The sequence below is a fragment of the Sebastes fasciatus genome, chromosome 15 (assembly GCF_043250625.1).
Source record: "Sebastes fasciatus isolate fSebFas1 chromosome 15, fSebFas1.pri, whole genome shotgun sequence".
NCBI classification, from domain to species: Eukaryota; Metazoa; Chordata; class Actinopteri; order Perciformes; family Sebastidae; genus Sebastes; species Sebastes fasciatus.
The window spans coordinates 32773187-32780319 of NC_133809.1; the positions used below are offsets into that span (position 1 = coordinate 32773187).

General features: G+C 45.2%; 2 long non-coding RNA genes across 2 annotated transcripts; both read right to left on the minus strand.

Moving 5' to 3' along the window:
* Positions 1 to 218: 218 nt before the first annotated feature.
* On the minus strand, positions 219 to 1545 carry LOC141783055 (uncharacterized). The gene is made up of 2 exons (XR_012597201.1): positions 1422 to 1545; positions 219 to 1386 (listed from the first exon to the last, which is right to left on the minus strand). It is a non-coding gene; the product is annotated as an uncharacterized LOC141783055 (long non-coding RNA).
* A 190-nt stretch (positions 1546 to 1735) lies between these two features.
* Positions 1736 to 7133, minus strand: LOC141783054 (uncharacterized). Its single transcript, XR_012597200.1, has 2 exons — positions 6931 to 7133; positions 1736 to 6829 (listed from the first exon to the last, which is right to left on the minus strand). It is a non-coding gene; the product is annotated as an uncharacterized LOC141783054 (long non-coding RNA).

Sequence of the window (7133 nt, forward strand, 5' to 3'; positions counted from 1 at the left end):
AATATGAAAATCATGAGGATTATAACATAAAGCTTAAAGCTCCAGAACAGTTGGCATTTAGGAGATATAAAAGGTTTGGTTATCTGACAACAGCAGTTTATTTTCAGTCAAAATGTTATGTGACATGTGAAGGAACTGGCCTTCTACCTCCAAGAGGTCAAGGCCCAGTTACGTGTTGGTTAATCTTGTATGACAAAGAGATTTTCCAAACAGACGGGTTAAAGCATAATAATACAATTTATTCCGAACAATCAATGTTGCATAAGTAAAAATAAAAGAGTTTACAGATATCTGGATCCAGTCTACGTGTCCCTGACAACATACAGTGCATGGGTCAGTTCGTGAAGTCTGAACCCCGAGCTATCCCTGATCCAGCGTTTTATGGTTTACACAATATTAATATTCATGAGTTATGGCACGTGATGTTTCTGCTGCATGTCTTCTTCTTCGTTATCTCCTTCTGGCTCCATCCTCTCCTTGACCTTGCAAAAGAAAACAGCACCTGCCACCTCCCTTTTCCTCACAATCACTCTATTCATAACAAATCCAACAGTCAGGTTATTGTAAGCATTCTTGTACATAATAAATCCAACAGACCCTCTTTTGAACTTAACTAAGTTCACCTACAGATAATGTTACATACAGATATATTTATTATAAGCATAGATAATGTTACGTACAGATGTATTAATTATAAGCATCATCATGTTACGTACAGATGTATTAATTATAAGCATCATCACACAACCTCTTCAGGATCAACATCTTCACTATCCCCCACCATTTCCAGGAGACCCTGTCTCTCAGCTTGGAACATGGCCATCTGATAAGAAGGAGGTGCATCCGGATGCTTTCGTTGCACAGCAGAAATAATCACACGCTCAGTGAGGTGGCGAATACATGGAATACAGCAACAACCGCATAATACTAAGCATGCACACACAGCAAGGATTGAGGAGAATAGAGATACCACCATGGACTTCCATTTCCCAAAGGTACGGTCTAACCAGTCGTTAATGGGGCTGTTGATACCTGAGTCATCGTGCATGGATTCAGACAGCGTCCGGAGCCCCTCTAGCGCCTTAGTTACAGTCCCGTCCGGCGCTGTATTGTTAGGGATGAAAATACAACATGAGTCTTGGAACATTGAGCATACACCGCCTTTCTCTGCCAGCAGCATATCTAATGCCATTCTATTTTGGATCACCATCAGTGACGTAGGAGCCATTTGTTCAGCTAGTCCAGCAATTGCATCACGGGTTAGATTAGTCAAACGGAGAACATTATAGTGGATGTAGTTAATGCGGTCAACATTTTTGTTAGGAGTGATAGGGATCAGAGCACTTATTACAGGTATGTTTTCAAAGCCTGCAGCTATTTGGTCAGCTAGTTTATATTCATTAGGGGAGCTACCTCATTACATCATTCTTTATAATCTTGGTTTAGCCTTCCCCCCCTTGTAGCCCACACCTTCCACCCTGCTTCTGAGTGAAAGCATTGTCTATTGTTAAAAAGAGTTACTTGTGATTAGCTAGTTTTAGCAGAGTGCAGTTGTATTTACGGTTTCAGTGCGATTTTGATGTGCCTCGGTGTCGTTTGGTGCTAGTTTAATCGTTACATTCTTCCCTGTTCCTTCTGGCTTCCCCTTTTTTGGTCGAGGATTGTCCAGAAAAAAGAGGACAAGAGAGATAAACACAGATACTACAACAAACGCTATTAGCAGTTTGCCGTACTGCATGATGCTTCTAGTTTGTTTTCCTGCGCGCAACTGAAAAACTTTTATCTGGGTGGTCCTATTTTATACTGGTTTGGGAAAGGAAGTGAAACTTCTCTCTGGTGGATTCTCCCCACCCCTGGTTTCTCTTTTTATCTATTTTAGCATTTATTCTAAGCAACAAGTTTTAATACAATGTGATATATAATGTTTTTCAAAAACCACCTAGATGAGTCCACCTAAACAACCATGTTAGCCTGATTTAACTGTAAATACAGGCAAGACCTTGTAACCTTCTTTCCCTTATGTGTATCTCATCACAGTCACAGTTTATACAGTATATGAAAAATACAAAATTATAGGTGACCCTCTTTTCACGTAGCCTGGGCTCCTTGTGGGGCTTCCTCCTCTACTGCTTCAGGTCCTGTCCTGCTGCTGGAGCACTGTGTTAGGTGCCACCAGTTGAGTCCTTTTCCTTCAAGCTGCACAGCTGTTGCAGTTCTGGCCAGAACCTTGTGTGGGCCTGTCCAACGTGGCTCCGACCACTTCCTCTTTAACACCTTCAACCAAAGGTGTTCCGGGGGTCCAGGGTCAGGTCCTGGAACGTCCTCTGTGACAGGGGTGACAGGTTTGTCACCTGTATAGGAGAGAGCTGACACAAGAGCATTAACCTTCAAATAGTATGGTCTGTAACCGAGGTCAGGAAGGGGAGAGGGGTTTTGGGACGGCCCTGGGAAAGGTCGGCCACACGTAAGCTCAAATGGTGTGAGTCCTGTTATTGTGGATGATACACAGTGCCAAATTTGTGTTGTAGTCCCAGGGCCTTTTCGACAGATTGCAGGTCTTTATTTTTGAAATGTGAACCATTATCTGACCTGATCAATTTAGGAAACCCATGTTTCGGAATGTACTCATTCACCAGACATTTAATGACTGATTTTGCGTCCTCTTTTCCCGTAGGGTAGGCCTCCACCCAACGTGAAAATGCGTCCACAATTACTAGGAGGAATCTTTTCCCCCCAGCCCTTACTCCCATATCTGTGAAATCAATAAAGATTTCCTGTCCCGGGGCAGTGGGAGAAGGATGTTTTCCTGCCCTAGGAGTGATGGTAGGTCTGATGTTACATGTACTACATACGTCACACTTAGTCAAGAAGTCAGTTATAGTAGCATGTTTCCGGGGAATCCACCAGTGGCGGAGATCTCGTAACATCTGTTTGTGGCTTTTATGGTCAAGTCCATGAGTCTGAGTCAGTATTGAGGACATCCAACAGGGGGGCATAACTATTTGATCTCCGTTATACCATATACCATCAAACTGTTCTATAGCTCCCTTATCTTCCCAGATGGTTCGTTCTGCTGCTGTGGCAGATTCTTGAGCTTGTATAATGGAGAAATCAGTTATCTCAGAACCGAGATCTGCTGTGGTCATGACCATCATAGTAGGTAAATACCCTGCCGCCTTTTTAGCAGCTGCATCAGCTGCTTCGTTTCCTATACTCTCTAAGTCAGTGCCCTGACTGTGTCCTTTCACTTTGATCACAGCTACCCTCTGTGGTAACTGGATTGCTTCCAACAACTCTTTCATCAACTCCTCATGAGCCATAGGTTTATTCTGACTAGTCTTAAAACCCGCTTGCACCCAGCCAGACATATCTCTGTGAATTGCATTGCACACATACGCAGAGTCTGTGAAAATATTCACTGCCTTCCCTTCCGCTAACCGCAGAGCACAAACTACAGCCGTAAGTTCTGCTGCCTGAGCAGATTGTTTCCCATCAAGAAGACCGTGATCGAGAGTACATGGTTCCTCTTTTGCTGTATTCATAGACACCACAGCATAACCTGCTTTTAACCCTTCGGTGGGATGACGGAAACAGCAACCATCTGTAAATAAACTAAGGTCAGTTTCCGTTAAAGGGGAGATTTCTAAGTCCAGCCTTAGTTTTACAAAGGGCAGCGATTTTTCTGCACAGAAGTGCTTCTCGCCATCAGTCATATTGTCAGCCATATTACAGCCCTCATGTACAAAGGAGATGTGTGGTTTCGAGAGTACTTGTAAGATCTTGGTCTGTCTGAGGGGGGTGAGAGTGAAACAGGAGGATGTGACATATGTTACAGTGCTGTGAGAGGTCAGAATCTGTAGAGGATGGTGCATGACTATATGACCTACTTTGTCTACAATTTTTGCCAGAGTAGCTGCATATCTGACACAGGGGCTGGCTCTCTGTTCTTGTGTGTCTAGCAAAATGCTACAATAGTACAATACGTTCCTAGCTCCTCTGTGTTTCTGATATAAGACACCATGGGCTGTACTAAGCTGCTCTGAGACATCCAGATGGAATGGTTGAGAGTAATCTGGGAGAGCGAGTGCTGCGGCCTCTGCCATTTCCTGCTTGAGGTGGATAAACACCTCCTACTCCTATCCCCCAGGTTGTATCTAACAGATTTTGTTGGAACTCATCTTGATACGTAAGATCATTATTTCTGTCAGAATTCAGAGTGCAGTGGGGAGGATCGGGAACAGGGAGGTAAGGGTGTAGAGCCCTAATCCATGGTTGCCACATGTTGTAAAAGTCAATCAGAGGGTTTCTGTCGGCTAGCAGGGCCCAATATATGTCCGCACAGGGTGGTGGGGCATCAGGTGAGGTATCAGGGCTCAACATGCACATGCGATCAGCACTGGAGGGGGAGGAACACACCATTTCTTCTCCTCCGGGGAAACTCACTATCACAGCTTCTGGTGAACAATGTACCGAAGCCCCCAGTGCTGCCAAAACATCTCTTCCCAGGAGATCACGTGGACAATCAGGTGCATACAAAAAGGGGTGCTCCATCACCTGTCTCCCAAGCCGGACAGGAAGGGGAACAGTAAAAGGCAGTCTTTGTTCAGTGCCGGAAAATCCCAAAACGGAAACATAGTGAGAGGAAAGGGAACACATAGGTTCAGCTAAGGTGGAGTAACGTGCTCCCGTATCCACCATGACCCATCTTCGTTTTCCGTTCACTGTCAACTGGAGACAGGGCTCTGCCAGCCCCTGCCCCTCCATCTCCGTCGGGCACCCCTATGGGAACATTCCTGGTGTATATGGACCAGGTGGAGGTCCCTGCGCAGAGTACCCGCTGTATGCCTGCATTGGAGCTAGCTGTTGGTTTGGTGGAGTCTGTATTGTTGGCTGATATGACTGCTGTGGAGGCCCTCTCATCAGCTGTTGTTGTTTCTGAAGACAGTCACGTGCCCAGTGATCCGGGCTTCCGCAGATGTAACAACTGCCTCCTCTTGGTTGGGCATACCCCCTCCCCCTGCCTCCTCCTCTCCCTCTGCTTCTATTCCAGCCTTCATGATAAGGGGGCTGCTGATATGGGGCAGCTTGGTAAGGAACATGATACTGGGGTTGATACATAGCCTGTGGCGGGCCCTGCAGTGGATAAGGATTCTGTGGCGGGGCTGGAGCTGGTGTTACAATTTGAGCCATCTGGGTATCTTTCTCTTTCCCTCCCTTTTTCTTATCTGTCGCACGAGTCCGTGCGTCTGCCAACTGTAATTTAGTCAACTGAGCTACCATCTCTTTTAATGACTAATTTTCCTCTTCCTCCTCCATGGTTTCTGCATCCTGATAATGGCAGAAATGTGTTTCCCATCTTGATGATTTTGCCCCTGCCATATCTGGATTATCTTGCATCTTTCTCTTAACTCCTTCCGGAGCATGTTTTAACAGAGCTATTCTGAACAGAGACTGCTGTGATTCTTTATCTGGGTTCACCCCCGTAGCCCCCGCCCACTCTGTCTTTGCTCTTTCTATGAACGTGCGTCCGCTCTCCCCGTTCTTTTTCTATTTCCTCTTCTTGTTCCAAAATACCACCTAACACTTGAAACAATGGTGCCATAACTTCGTTTGTATAATCACTGTCCTGTGGGGTTGGTACCGGACTAGGGGTAGGAGGAGGATAAGGAGGGGGGTTGGGATGTGGGTCAGGTGGGTACTGCTGATGGAGGGACATGTAATGTGGCGGCTGGCTAGTATGTGGGTTTGGTGGTGGGGGTGCGCTAGGACTGGGTGAGGGTTTCACTAGTGGTTTTGCTTCAGCGGTTTTTGCGTGGGTGGCTTTCGTCTGGCTGCCTAAGGCTGATAGTGCAGCCATCTGTATCACATTATATTTTACCAATTTACTTGCCAACTCGTCTTCTTTCTTCCTCAATTTCCTCCTTACAAACATATGTCCCTTTTCTTTGTCTTGTCCTGCTTGCAGCAGCTTTCTATGAATCACCTGTATTAATGCTCTCATCACTGGCATGAATTTGGCTTCACTTCCCGTGGCTGGAAAATGCCCTTCCTTCACTGTCATGTTATACCACTCATCTAGGTCTTGAGTCTCTTTATTTCTAGTCTTGGGATCAAATGTACAGATTACATTGGTCCTGACTTTAGCCCTTTGCTGTCCAAATGATAAACGGGGAGGCCCACAGCCTTTGTCAAATTCTCCGTCCATTCTGTCCAGTACTATTTCAAACAGGTTTATTCAGTTTATGACAGTAACTAGATTCAGAGTAAATGGGTCGCTAGGCCCCTCGCTGTGATCCTACCAACATAAGCTTCTACTGGACACTTTGATGTTCCAGCGATGTTGGCCCAGTATCAACAGTAAGTTTTAATTTTCCTCTGAATACTAGTTATTAATGTACACTCATACAGGCGCTCCAAGCGCTATTTTTACTAAACTCTAACGTCCCAGACGTTACTAAACTAGCGCTCCAAGCGCACTACTCTAGCGCTCCAAGTGCAGCGTTCCAAACGCTTTTCTAACGTCCCAGACGTTACTAAAAGGGCAACTTTCCTCCTTTTAGTTTTCAACAGAAAGTCTTTACTTTTGCAACATTTATCACTACAAAGGAGATTCAGCACAACAAGAGAGATAATTTAGAGTAAGCCAATTTGCAGAGTTCGATACAACAGGTTCTGCTTACCTTAAGATTTCAGGGCCCTTTCTCTCTCTCGCCGGTCTGTCGGTCCTTTGGACACGCTTCTCAATGCCGAAGATCACGTCGGGGTCACCAATTGAAGGAACTGGCCTTCTACCTCCAAGAGGTCAAGGCCCAGTTACGTGTTGGTTAATCTTGTATGACAAAGAGATTTTCCAAACAGACGGGTTAAAGCATAATAATACAATTTATTCCGAACAATCAATGTTGCATAAGTAAAAATAAAAGAGTTTACAGATATCTGGATCCAGTCTACGTGTCCCTGACAACATACAGTGCATGGGTCAGTTCGTGAAGTCTGAACCCCGAGCTATCCCTGATCCAGCGTTTTATGGTTTACACAATATTAATATTCATGAGTTATGGCACGTGATGTTTCTGCTGCATGTCTTCTTCTTCGTTATCTCCTTCTGGCTCCGTCCTCTCCTTGACCTTGCA